This window comes from Anopheles funestus, chromosome 2RL (genome assembly GCF_943734845.2).
Source record: "Anopheles funestus chromosome 2RL, idAnoFuneDA-416_04, whole genome shotgun sequence".
Lineage (NCBI taxonomy): Eukaryota > Metazoa > Arthropoda > Insecta > Diptera > Culicidae > Anopheles > Anopheles funestus.
The window spans coordinates 85,145,005-85,159,275 of NC_064598.1; the positions used below are offsets into that span (position 1 = coordinate 85,145,005).

At 40.4% G+C, this 14,271-nt stretch overlaps 1 protein-coding gene and 1 long non-coding RNA gene across 3 annotated transcripts in view; both read left to right on the forward strand.

The window, feature by feature from the left end:
- LOC125764467 (uncharacterized) overlaps nucleotides 1-14,271 on the forward strand; it is a 167,191-nt gene that overhangs the window by 112,895 nt on the left and 40,025 nt on the right. The window lies entirely within an intron of this gene.
- Nucleotides 10,496-13,488, forward strand: LOC125764579 (uncharacterized). Its single transcript, XR_007418473.1, has 2 exons — nucleotides 10,496-10,597; nucleotides 12,986-13,488. It is a non-coding gene; the product is annotated as an uncharacterized LOC125764579 (long non-coding RNA).

A 14,271-nucleotide genomic window follows, 5' to 3' on the forward strand; every position in this document is an offset into this window, starting at 1 on the left:
TCCATTCGACCTTCCAAACACTCACCCACAAACGCCCCCCTTCCCGGAGGCGGAGAAAACTTTGGCCACTTGCCCGAAAGACTGGCGGCAACTCTACCGGCACAGGTTTGGGGGAAGAAGAACGCTGGGAAAGCAAACGCTGCATGCATCATGCATGCAGCCCGCAAAATCTTCCCCTGCCTTGCCTTGGTGGCGTGAAGGCCATTCCCGGGGACTGCACGACGTAATATCTCTCCCGGTACCGGAAGTAGAAACTTCACTCAAATATCGGGCACGATATGTGACTGTGATGCGAATGCAATGGCAGGCGCGTCTCAGGACGCGCGTACAATTTTGAAATGTGCATTCGAATGCAGGAACAGTTTTTGTGTGGATATGGACGAGTGTGTGTGTGTGTGTGTGTGTGTGAGGGAACAGATCGGACGAGGCCATTGGGATAAGGGACCGGATGTGAGACGAGTTTTCCCGGTATCTGCTGCCTCTTTCGCAGTAGGTTAAGGTGATCTTGCTCGAGCCGTTTTAAAGCGTCGACGCAGTCGCATCCCAGCTGCGGCTTGCATTGATAAGTGTTTGGGAATTTGGCAAAGCACATGACATTTAGTTACAAAAATATCTTATTGTGGAAACGATATTTCAAAAACACTTTATTCATTGACGCCCATTTCTGGCTCACTAGACTTATTTTTACCACGTAGCCGGATAGGTTGTCCTTGCTATGGGGAGACGGTCCGAATGGGGTTTGATTTGATTATCACATACACCTCCAGGCCGCTCCTATTTCTATTGTACTCCAATATCTCAATTCGCCATTGAACATCTAGCAATTCGGAATCTAACAGCGAATCTTGTCTTGATTAGATCTTTTACATTTGTTGAGTTGTAAATTATTGATGTGTGAATAAGTGAATTATACCACAGAGATAGATGGTAATGGTAGACAAAGATAGGATACGTCAGAATCACTGATACCAGCTGGAACAAAGACTATCAAATTACGAATACAAATGACATCCTCCAGAAAATTGACAAAATTTAAAAAAAGAAGCCGATTTATGTTAGAGTTCAGAGTAATTGGAGTTGTCCGTGAGTGTCTGAAGTAATCGAAGTATTTTGAAGCAGTCTGAAGAAGACCAGGTTCTCCAGATAGTCGAGAGCACTTTGCAGTAATCAGAGTTATCCAGAACTCCGCAGTCGATTTCGTAATTTTGTTGGACTCTCTCTCTCTCTCCTTGGCTTTTAACGACCTTACAGGTCACGCCGGCCATTTCTGGCTTACTAGACTTATTTTACCACGTAGCCGGATACTCAGTCCTTGCTACGGAGGAACGGTCCGGATGGGATTTGGACCCCAGTCGTGCCGTGTGGACCGGCGCCATTTGTCACATGGCCACCGGCCCGCCCGGTATTTGTTGGACTACATTTCGGATTAATCAGCGTTGAAACCGAAAGGGATTCGCGAACTCACTCTGGATGTCCCATCACTAGATTAACGTATTTATTAACGTAAATTCAATTATTCTTTTCATATTTTCATTATCCGATTAAAGAACAGCTTCCCAAGGCATTCTTGAACTGCTCGGAACTAGTGATTTTATTATGATAAACTGTCAGACTGAAATTACTCTTTATCAAAAGGTTTTTTTAAACTATCTCCTATTTACGGTAACTTATCCTCTTACACACTGGGAATAGCCCGTTTTAGCAATACAATTTTACAATTTGAAAAAGAAAAACCCACTCGTTTTAGCCTAGCACAAAAATCATCACTTTTGATGCCGCTTTCACTACATGATGGATGCTCAAAAGGGAATCGAAAACGCTTCGTTTCCGTCATTTGTAACTGCAATGGAAATACACTATTGCACATACACACACACACACAAGTAGTAGTAGTATGCTACATGCGGTTTTGCTACTACAACAACGATCAGTTCACACACTGTGAGTAAATGATGAAATAGGACCAACGTGGCGAGGCCGAACGAACAACGTCAGCTCACCACACAGCCACAGTTGCTGAGCTTAAAAAAAATCAAACTTTCACCGAAATCACATACACATGTGACGAAGCGAGCGCAACGAACAAGGCGTAATTGTATGTAGAAAACGGTATTACATTATGCGAATTGAAAAGCACTAATGCAAACACATTTTCCATCCACTCCACTCCTATTCAACCTGTGTTCGAGATCTTTCTCACTGCAAAGCTCTTTTCACCGGGAAGTTTGTTTTTTTTCGCTCCACCTCTTCATTTCGCCAACCGAAAACCCCTTTTCGAGATGGTACGGTTACGCCTGTCATTCAACATGGACGTGGAAAAATGGGATGAACAAGCCGGTGGTCCATGGGAAACTGTTGCCACCTTGTCATCGTTTGGTAATCCTCGCTCGTGGCGCAATAGAGACGTGATTCAGCGACGGTACGGGTCGTAGTACCGTCCGGAGCATCATGATGCGAATCTAGGCAGCTCGTACCGTACCGCCCAAGGTATTAGGACGCTTGACATATGGCACACCAACCTTTAGAATCGTTTCCATATCTTTTTTTTCTCCTTCTCTATTTTTCGTTCGTCAACTATCACTTCCTAGTTGTTCCCGTTAAACCGACCTACAGATGGATAGTCGGTTTGAGTTTGATTAATGTTCTAGTGTTTTGTGCCACTAAAACCATGGGCAGACAGTTTTACCTTTAACAAATGATTTAAATACTTTTAAAATACTTTTGGCTTATGTTTATTTTAATAGTTGTGTGCATAGTTTCGAGTTGATCATACTCTTTGAGTTTTTTTGAAAGATAACCTAGGTTCGTTTATTTCAAGATCGTTACAGAAACGAATTTATTGAAATGAAAAATATAAATAGAACAAAAAAATATTTGTTTATTCTCACTATTAATAGTTGAACTATCATTGTTCAGTTTATTATAAATTTTACACACTTGTCGGTAAAAAAATCTATAATCTCATGATTTGACCTTCAATCGTAAATATAGCTAAACTCAACTGAAAAGCAACATGTAAGACCTTTCAAGTATCATTATCTTCTCCCCAAAAAAAATCCAAAGATTCTACTAATACCCCGGATAAACGACATCTATAACCATCGTATTCAAGTAGCTGAAACATGTTAACTTCTTTCTTCGTATCCTACTGTGAAGTTTTCCGATGCGATTCCGTTAGCAGACCAGTCGAATCCCCTTTAATTAAGTCAGCCCGCACAGATAAACCAAAGAGCCTACGCTGGAGATTGCAGATCCCCTCGGCTGAGATCTGTTGCTGTACCGATTACGGATGAAAGTTTAGCAAACGGCTCCACCGTCAGCAGTGATTATATTAAATTCGAGATCTTCCTTCGTCCACGGGTACGGTATCATTGATATCCAACATCCCAAAAATCTAATGAATCCCGTAGAGCACTCCGACAACGCCACTAGCAGCATCAGAAAAAAAGACATTAGTGAGATTAGTTTTCGCCTTCTGCACTACCGATAGAGCCGTGCCAAATCACAACCCCGTTTCTTCAGCACGGCGTACCAAGTATTCGTTAACTCTGCCCATCGGCAATCGATAATGTAACAACCATTTTCATTAGGATTAATGCATCCCCACGTGGTGCATAGGGATATTTTACATTTTTCCTCTCTTATTTTCCCACGGCCCAACATAAAATCGTATTCTTTTAGCAAAATCCAATCCGATTTGAAACATTGTAGGTGTATAAATCAGGTTACATTAAAAAGAAAAAAAAAACGATATCCCTATTTGCCTGCACAGGGAATGCTTTATCACAAACAAACTATCCATACGAGTGTAGCATCAGTATTAGTGTTGTCAGTTTGAGTGCAAAAACAAAACCATGAAAGAAAAGATGTTTGTGTTTTTTTCCGTTTGCATCGATTATGCGAAGAGAGCAAACGAACGAGCAAGAATCAATATTATGAAAGTTTTTGGCAGATGGTTTGAGCTGAAGTACAACATAGAATGGAAATTAGTTTTGCGTCGGAAGAGGAAAATGAGCGAACTTTGACGATCATAATTCATACCCATCAGCTTGTCTTTCATGAAGCTAAGAAGAGCATAATTAGGTTAGGGTTTTTTTCTATATCAAGTTTTATTCTATCATTTCTTGATTTTCCAAACTAAAATATGCATCGGGGAATTTCCAATGCTATGAAATGTTTATGTAAAAACTATGCCGGAACTTTGAAGATTATAAAATTAGCTTAATAAGTTTTTCATTGTGTTTTGAAAACAAATATCTGCGGAATTTCTTATTATTCAAGTACCACAAAGAAAGATGTATAACATTGATTATTTTTTGTATATTGTTGTTTCAAGCAACGAGCGATTTGAAAACAACCGAAAACAAACAATTTGTTTACCCACAAATTTTCCTAACAACGACGGTACATCTTTCTAACTAATACTTCTGATCAGGTAAACATTACCGGACATGAAGGCATAAATTACGGACCAGAGCGCCAGAAGGATTTCCCTTTAGCAACCTGTGCGAATGCTGTTTGTTCGGTTGTTTGCTTGGATATTTGCACAAATCCCTATACCTCTTGATCGCCCAGCCCAGCCCAGCAATGGCCTCGGTCTCTATGAAAACACCAGGGATCGTGCGAGTGTTTGTTACTTTAACTTATATCCAACTTGTTTCAACAAACGGACGGATTTTCACCCCGGCACTGTTTCAATTTGGCCCATCAGCTAACTCGTTGCTACGGGGTGCTCGAAAGAATTGTCTGGCACGATGGTCCAATGTCCGAGCGGAATAGTGTACGGCGGAAGTTTGACAAAGGGGATCCGGGTTTTCCTAACTATCTTACAACCGAGCACGGTGCAAACAAATGATTCTTCCGACATTATCCTTGGCACCAGTTGGTATTTCGCAGTGTTCGTGGTTTAAATATCCTCTTCACCGGTTAGATCCCACCGGTACGAGGATCCTTAAATGCGCAAACAAGCTTACCATGAGGACGAAGCGTTGTAAACAAACTGTTTTTCTAGCCACACACGCTGTGTTCCATCCCGTGCCCTCATTGTGGCGCACAATGCAATTTATCATTTTTTGGCTTACTGACTTCGAGCCACTTACGGCCAATGGAGGTGCCATCCAGAATCCAAGCCGCGTGTGTAGAAGATGATAAATTCAGTTCCTTTTTTTTTTGGTTATTTTTGTCCGTTATCTTGCTCCCTCGGTATGGTTTCGGTTAGTACGGGTGTACTTCCCGTACAAGATGGAGGCGCCTGGTGCCTGGTGTGAAAACTCCGTTAGTCACCATTCCGTGACATCACTTGCACGGGCACACATCCACCGACTGGTGGAAAGCATCAGAATGTGGTATTTCAAACTATTTTTGAACCGGTTGTCAACATTTACCACGCTCTTTGTACGGCCGTGTATTGGTGCCGACGGGACAATAGTGAACACAGCTCAAATGAGGATTAGTGAAACACCGGCAAAGGATATGATGGGATGTGAATGTAAAGCATATGAAGATACGCATGTTTAGCATTTGAAAGCTTAACACATTTTTTCTAGGACAAAATCTTTTATGGGGTAATAGACTTATATCGTGGAAAGTATTATATTATCATTAAAAATACGGATAAAATAAAAAATAAAGTACGGAATCTTTTTCCCAAAGTATTTAATTTATTTTGTTACATAGTAATTGTTATTTTGTTAAAGTAATTTTAATTGAAAGTAATGACACTAATCTAAACTATCCCGCAGACTACATTCAATTTCTAATGATAACAAATCCCAGGTCACCTGTTCAATACCGAAAAGGATCTTTTAAAAAGCATTGCCAGAATGAACTTTTACGACAAATTCTCTGAACGCTTTAACAAGCATTATTGTACACGGTTGAACCTTTCGTTATTTTCCATTCCTTCTGTATGATGGTGAAGGCTTGTTCCCTTCCCTAGTTACATCTAAATCTCAATTTACAATTTACCCATTTGCGTGGTACGGTCTCTTGAGATTGCTGCTTCCAAGCTGCTCCCAACAAAGCCGAGATTATAAGCTTTTACCAATAAGGACCTTCCCGAGCCCGGTCTCGGTCGGTTTCGTTCACACTCTTGTAAATATTTATAGAATTAAGCTCAATGTCACCTTTGCCCATGGTTTGCAACTGGTGCTGGTCGTTCACAGCGGGTTGAAACTGTCCCCTACCGACACAAAGCTGAGTAGCCTAAAACTGGAAAATGGGAAATATAAATTTTCAACACTATCGGTTCCCGGTCCACAGAAGTCCGATTTACACCATCAGGCTCGAAACACTTCATTTCCTTTCGAACGTTCGATTTTTGCTGACATAGCAAACCCAGCCCGACCTGAACGTATCTCGTATCTAGTTGCCTTGTTCGTACATGATTGTTTCCCTCATTCTCAGTGCTACGTTTGCAATGCAATGCTTTTTCATTTTCTTACCTCAAACTACCAGAGTACCAGGTACACGCGAGTCAACTCCTTGGTAATGGTCCAACACTAACCACTGTCGTCAATCTGTTATCATTTTCATCATCAACATCGTCATCATCATCGTCGCCGTCTTCGCCACAACTCCAAGGATTCCTGGAGAATCGTGCACCGAGTACGCAAGCTAGTCACGTTTCAACCGAGTTTCGATTTTCTGTTTCGCAAATGGTGGCAAAAATTGGGAACCTATCCCAAGACCGGATGCAGCACCTTTGCCCTTACCAGTCGCTCTATACGGTGCTGGACGGTTCATATGGGAAGAAAACTGCAACATGCAGCAAGGAACAAAAAAGCAACAAAACTACTGAGCTGGCACACAACAACACACCGAGTGCTTCATCAAACATTTCCCACCAAGCCAACTCTTTCGTATTCGCAAACGGGAAGGAACAAAGACTTGGTACTTTATTTCATGGGTCAGCAGATTTTGGCAAGGCGATGAAATGGTTGCTGGGTCCGATTTCATGTCACCTCGTTAGATGAGGTTTGATTTTTCGAAAAGGAAATTTGTTCTGCAAGAATACATTGAGCGTTTGATGTTTCGAGATAAACACAGGATCTGTAAAACGAGCAGATTACGATGTGTTCTTCTAGGGTTGATTAAGTGTGTCTACCACCTTAGTCTTGTAAAACTAAATACTTACTTCAAAGTATAACACCAATTAAAGAAACATTATTTTTTATTTATTGCTTTTTTCCTATTTTATAACTCACGCCCAACTCCAGTTAACAGATAATTCAATAAAATAAGGTTAATTACACAAAACACTAGTTCGCCAACAAATGATTTTATCGATGGAGCCGCCCAGTACCGTGTAAAATACCTAATGGAGGCGCCCGGTGTTTGACATTAAAATAAGCCACATTGCCTGGCGAAGGTAATTTTTGCTCCTGCTTTGTCGGAGACCATCACTTCCACCACAGCAAAGAACTGTTTGCTATCGGTCGCAAACGAAACCCTATTTGTAACGCTCACAAACAACCAAAGTATCAAATCGTTTGGCGTTTGTTTTGCTCCCAACCGAGCAAAGGATATTAAAAAGTTTAATTGGATTTTCTAAACAGTAATCAGATTACATTGGCACCGATTAAACTGGTAACTTCTTTGTTTCATTAGTTGCTGGCATTCTATGTTCTTGGTTTGGCCATCGATCTGTTTGTGTTGGCGCAAAAGGAATGCGCCGTGGCGAAAACTATGCACAACTATCCTTGACTTTGACCCATTTCGGTGGAAAAGTTTTTGGTTTTCCTTCCTTCTGTACAGCCTGAATGAATCATTAAGATTGTGTCGTAACGTGGGGTGTTGTAAATTATTTGCTTCAATGTTTCCCAACAGCATTCCGCTGCATTTAATCACTTAGACTTCTTTTCACACGTAACTTTTCATACGGTGCTTTTCTATTCCAGGAAATAAAATTCACCATTTTTATTGCAAAGATCTTTTTGCATACAACCCGTAGGAAAACAATATATAAACCTTTCCATAATAACTAAAAATTAATTTAAAAAAAAACATAGAAGTTAAGCGAGTTAAAACCATTGAAGGCCTCATTCCCTAAAAGCTTTCTCTCTTCAATACTGTCAAACCGGAATGTTATTACGCCATTTTTGTTTCATAACAACTTAATTCTTATCGCAGAAAAACGGTCACCAGACATAATCAATCGCTAGTGCTCAAATCGGCTCAAAGTGACAATAAAAGTATCAAAAATGATCAAAGCAAAGCAAGTGCTAAAGTTCACCTTTCTGTACGAATTTCCGCACCACACGATCAACATGCGGAAAAAGGTGAACCACTAAAACGGCAATAAGGTAATTGCAAAAAAAAATGCCCAACAAATAAAAGGGAGAAGATGCGTAAAATGTGATTCTATGAATTGTGCCGTTGGTAGGAAACAAGAACAAATATGCTGATGCTGTTCCGGTAGCTTTCGAGCTGCCCTCAAAGTGTGCTGCTACACACACACACACCCATCCACACATATACAGCTACCCTGAACGACAAGGGCACGTTCACACTGCCGAAACGAGCGGGCGTATAGCACGACGGTCAGCTTCTCTCTGTACATAGGTGTCCCCGAGGGTCCGAGTGTTGTGTTGAGTGTTTTTCGTTTCCGTTTCGACAATGCTACGCAACGCACCGAGTGATGAAAGCCGCAGTGTATGGTGGTAAGATTACCCCGCCAAAGCAAAGGATCGCGTACCAATCTGTCACAGATTGTCACCGACGCGTGTGGATCCTCCATTTCCGGAGTTGCGGTTCGAGTTTCCAGCACGTTTTTCGCACCTCTTCTTCTTCGCCTTTCAATCGCTTTCGTTTTATCGGTCTTATCTATCTATCCTCTACCTACGAGCCGGTGTCAATTAAAGCAAAGCGCCAGTGATAATGATAACCCTAGCGACATTAAACGCCATTCAAACAAGAAGCCGCGAAGAAGAAGCCGTCGGTGACGCAGCAGAGGCAGACGAGGCGGAAGAAGGTGACGACGATAGCGACAGTGCGACAGTGCTAGTGTGCCGTGGGTGCAAGCGGACTAATAGAACACGAGGAGCCGTCCGGGCTCCTCCGGTGGTGAGCAACGCCTTAGTGACACGTACGTGTGAGCAGCGAGCAAGCTAAAAGTTAACGGAAAAGTATTTCCCCCCTTACTCCCGGGTGCTGTGTCGCGTGTGCGCGCGTTTGTGTGTGTGTGAGTTCATTTCCGTTCCGTGTATCTGTGTATGTGTTTGTAACGCGCGGCGTAGTCGTGCGTGCGTGTGTTTTCATTATCGTTTCGTGTACATAAAAGTATATGCGAATGCGATACGTGTGGTAAACGCCGGCTAGTGAGCGACGAGTGCCTGAAAAGAAATATCGAATCAAAAGAAGAAGAAAAAAAAAAATCAACGGTCAACGGTGCCAACGGTAACGGAGCAGTATCGAGGATCGTTCTAGTCGATCTTCGGAAAGAAACAACAGCAGCCAGAGTATAACAGCAAACAACACCAACAAAGGAGCATGGAATAATCTCTTCAATGGTTTGCAAAGCAAAGGATACGGAACGTCCGATATATCCTTGTATCGACGGTTTTAACGACGGTTCGCTACATTTCGGGTCGCGTTGCCCGGTTCGGTCGGGTTCGCTAATTCGCGGTTTACCGGTTCGGGAACTGTCTTTTATCCTAATCACCGCCGCCAAGCATCAGTCGGAATTTGTACGAAACGAATTGAATGAAAAGATGGAAAATGCACGATTACTGAACGGAACTGTTTTTTTTGGAAACATCGAACCAACCATTCGAACACGATAAGGAATTAATGAAACAATCGCCATCAATGGAATCTAGAACATGAAATACCACCACTGAACCGCTAGTAATCAATATTTGTTAATAAGAGAAGAGAACACAGAAAAACAAAAGATAAGAAGAGAAGAGGAAAACCAAACGGAAACAAAACACTCCTCTCACACACGCACACATATACATACACCAACTCACACCAAACAAGGAAACTAGAGGGAAGGAGGAATCTATTTTTTATACAAGTAAAGCAAAGTGTGTAAAGGTGTAAGTTACTGGTAGAGGAAAGGAGAAAGTTTAAAAGAAAAACCGAAAACAAAACGGAACAAACAAAGCAAGCGCAAATTTCAAGTTATTCTTACAAGAGAAAGTAAAGCAGATAGTAAAACAGTGAAAAGAAAAACTAAAACACACCACCAACACTTACTACGACACACCATACACCCACACACACACACGCGTAACACTTTCTACAAAACATCGTATATGCAAAGAATCGGGACATCTTCTACTGAGCAGATATAGGAGATCTTGCAAAAAAAACTTGCAAAACCCCCAAGAGAGAGAGAAGAAAACAAAAACGAAGAACGAGGAGAAAAAAAAGAAAGCAGAAAGTAGCAGAAAGGAAGACAACCGAGTAGTTCAAACTCACTTTTTTTAATAGAGGAAACGAAACAAGAATATAAAAAATCAAAATGCAGGCGGCTTTGATGCTAAGATCAAAGCAACGTGTATCACGTTTGAAGAAAGGAAAGGGTGAGATACCAAGCAATGTTGCAACCAAAGAAATTCCACCGTATCCACCATTCCCACCAGTATCTTGGGTATGATTTTCATTTAATTTTATTAATAAAAAACTAACTCTAACCATTACATTATCAAACGAAAAAAAAAAACAACCAACCAATAAATGTATCAACAAGCTATTCTTCCTCTGTCGCTCTTTATCCCTCTCGCTCTATTATCCTTTTTAATCTCTTTTTAATCTCTTACTCACTATCACTCTATATATGTCTGTCCCTCTCTCTCTCTCTATCTCTCTGTAAGCGCTACCCTTATTTCACTATTTGCACTGAACACACACACACACACCCACACCACCTACACACAAATTGCTCGCTCTCTCGCTCGCTCGTATTCGTATTCGCTTTAGGTAAACAAAACTCACCAGCCTTCTCACTCGCTCCTTCCTTTCCTTCACGCAGTATTTTTACCTTCTATTTTCACTCATTGTTTTGCCACATTTTTTTTCGTTGTTGTTGTTGTTTTTTTACTATTTTCGTCGCCATACTGTAACTATGCTTCAACTTCACGTGCTCTGCGTGTGCTCTGCGAAACTTTTAATGTGTACTGTGCATTAGATGTTTTCAGTGTTCTTTCTTTTGTCTTGATGTGTTGAATGTATTGATTGGATAACGATTGGGCTCTCGTTTTTTTTATTTGTTTGTTGTTCTAATAGTATTAATGTAATTTTGTGTTTTAATCTTTTAAAAAACTGATTCTTAATTTTTTTTTATTTATCTTTTTTAAATTTTTCTAGATAAAACATATAAAATTAAACAAAAAAAAACAAAACAACTAACGAAAATGGGTTTGCGTAACACCTCAACCACTGAAAGCATGCCAATCGCACAAAAAGTTTAATCAACCTAAACGAACGACTTGATTGGCCACGTCAACAACGATCACGTGATCAAGCGCCCGTGCTGCTATCATCACACATTGCCGCTAGTGACACTTCGTCAGCACGTTTTCTTTGCGGTCCTTTTTTGTTCCTTTTTCCACCTCAGCAAAGTGGTCCCTTTTTTTCGTATTTGTTTTACCCACACTTTCATACATATCTCCGTACGCGGGCACGCAATCGAACGAATAGGCTAGCGGCTGTGATAAAAAACAAACCACTTTGAATGAAGTTGAAATAAATGTCGAAAGTCCAGCAACGTTTGCACTCGAAAGTAATAGCAGGTTGAAATGCTGTACATTAAGCATGTGTTGAGGAATTTATATTTACCTTTCGATGCGTACCTTTCCGCAAAACGAGGGTTTTTTTGGTAGCGTCCAACCAACACGCAATCGTCGCAGATGCTCACGAATCACACCACTCTCACACCCTCGGAACAAAAATCAATATAGGTGTACCAGCAGCAACAACAACAGCAAAAACAAAAACCACACGTACTCTTGGCCATTAATCGAAAGCCCCAGATCCGGTCGGTGTAAAGGGGTCGTTAGAAAGCCCTCGAAAAATCATTATCCATTGACCAGCAAACGACCCGGTCGACGTTGATGATTTTTGTCGGTGTGCTTTGCTACTGCTTTGTTTAACCGTTGCGTAAGGATACTTTGGTCATAATTTTTTTTCTTTTTGCCCTACCGTCCCTTTTGCCAACCTACCCCCTCGGAAGAGGCCGATAAGCCATCAGCATTAATCGACGCTGACTGCGAAAAAAGCGTGAAAACACCAAACGACCTTTGAAAGGGGTTTTCCAAATAAACCACGAATATATTCAAACACGCTCGATGATGTGTTTAGTTAGAAGTTTGGGTGAGGTTTTTTTTAGTTTTTCGTTGTTGTTGCTGCTATTGGTGCCATCAGACTTGATGAAAAATATTGATTTTACGTCACCCGATTCGTGTTTGTGAGATTTCGTTTAATGGCAGCATTTGCATTAACTTGAAAATAAATCTGCGTTGGGAAGTAAACACGCTTTATCAACGGGGACGATATTTTTTGTGTGTGAAAGTTAAATCATCTTTCATGCTGTAAAATAATTTATAACACAATTTAGCATTTTTTGTCGTTTATTTACGAAGGAACTACCGTGGTCATATATTTTACGAGTTAATATTTTAAAAATATATTAACTGCCATGCTACCCATTTTAAAACGCATCATTCTTATCCTTTTTTTTGTAGCTCCATTTCCCGTCAAAACATTAACCCCAACTGAACACCCCATCTCCCTTCACCACCCCTTTTTTACAATAAATATTTCCATTTTTAGATAATAATGCGAAATAATGCGCTGTTCATTTTTCACCTGCACAAATCCAACCAAAAAAAAAACACGCACAATGCGCTAGAGTTCATACAACTGTATCCGTACCATATCATACCAACCAACACCAGCGAAATATTTTAGTATTAATTTTCTTCTTCTCACGTCTCTTCTCCCTTTCTCCTTTTGGTTTTTTTGTGCTTCTCAATTTCAGCCAAACTATATCATAGAAAATGTAATTCTAATCAACAAAATTCACTTCTCCGTTTTCCATATTTCCAGTCCTTTCCCCTTTCCACACCCTTATGTCCACTGTACTTTCACTTGAAGTAGTTTTGGTTTTTGAGTAACTTTTTTCTATATCTGTCGCGATCTATTTACAATCACCAATGAAAATTCGCTTTCGAAATGCTAAAGCAAAACGACAAAACACGACTTATGTCATGGCCCTTCCTCATATCTTGCTAGTGAAGTAGCGTTGAATTTAGTGTAGGTTTAACAAAAAAAAAACAAAAAAAAACCTCTTATAGAGAGTGTATCATAACTGCACCGTATCGAAAGTGTACCAGCAACATTCAGTAACGTTTACATTTGAAAACAACCTCTCAGAAGTATGTGTAAGATTGGGAAGAACGGGGCGGAAAACCCAGACAGAGAAACAAATTTACAGATCGCACTCTAAGGTGACGATCGATCACGCTTGACGTAGTGTTAGTATTTAAAAAGAAAAAAACAATATTCACTTTACCAACAAAGGGACAATTTTCCCATTCTTTATTTCTTTACCTTTATTTAAAAACACTAATATAAGTAATTTATTGATTTTCTAACAATTATTTTATTATCATTCCTGTTTCTATCGGTTTTTATGTATTTAAATAAATGCCTTATTTGTTTTGTCTTTTAAATATTAATACAACAAACTATAAATAAACTCTTTTCGTATGCTTTTGTTTAGTACTTTTTGCACACTTCACTAAATAAAGCAACTATATCATACACTAGTGAGATGTTTCACTGTTGACTGCACCAAGCTTATTCTTACTGCTATTGCACCTTTGTAACAAACAAACAAACAAAACTATTTAAAAAAACTCTGTACAATGTGCTTTCCCGAGCGTTGATGAAGCTTCCTGTGCTCTTAATTTACTTCCCGTTTTCCTCCGTTCGCTTGACGTGCTAAAGGTTGCCCATGGGACACTGTTGGAAGGGTTTTTTTTTCGGTTCGCGTCCACTCATTAGTAACACATCAACCAGGTTTCGCTGAAACAACGCCAGATGCCTGCGGCAGTAAATGCGAAGGGTTTTATAACACGGGAAACGGAAAATTATCTTATAAACGCGCTACAAAATCATAATGAAGCGGCTTTAGCTGGGTGACAAAGGAAATAAAACTTACTCCCATACACATGCACATCAAAATACAGAGTTTATAATCTCGCTTGCCGTAAGCATTGGCCTTAAATGGGGAAGGAAATGAAACTAACGCTTGCCAAGCAC